The following is a 238-nucleotide window of genomic DNA, read 5'->3' as shown; positions in this document are numbered from 1 at the left end:
CCCGGGGAGAGAAGAGGGGAAAAGGGAAGAAAAAAGGGAGGGAGGGGGAAAAGGGGGGGGGGAAAAAAAGGGGGGGGGGAAAAAAGGGGGAAAAAGAGGGGGGGAAAAGGGAGAGGGGGTTTGGGGAGAGAAAGAGGAGAAAAGGGGGGAAAAAGAGGGGGGGGTTTGAAAAAGGGAGAGGGGAGGGGGGGATTTTGGGGGGGGGGGGCCCCCCGGGGGGGGTTTTGGGGGGGAAAAA

This window comes from Penaeus monodon, chromosome 24 (assembly GCF_015228065.2).
Source record: "Penaeus monodon isolate SGIC_2016 chromosome 24, NSTDA_Pmon_1, whole genome shotgun sequence".
NCBI classification, from domain to species: domain Eukaryota; kingdom Metazoa; phylum Arthropoda; class Malacostraca; order Decapoda; family Penaeidae; genus Penaeus; species Penaeus monodon.
Note: the sequence above shows the minus strand (reverse complement) of the source record.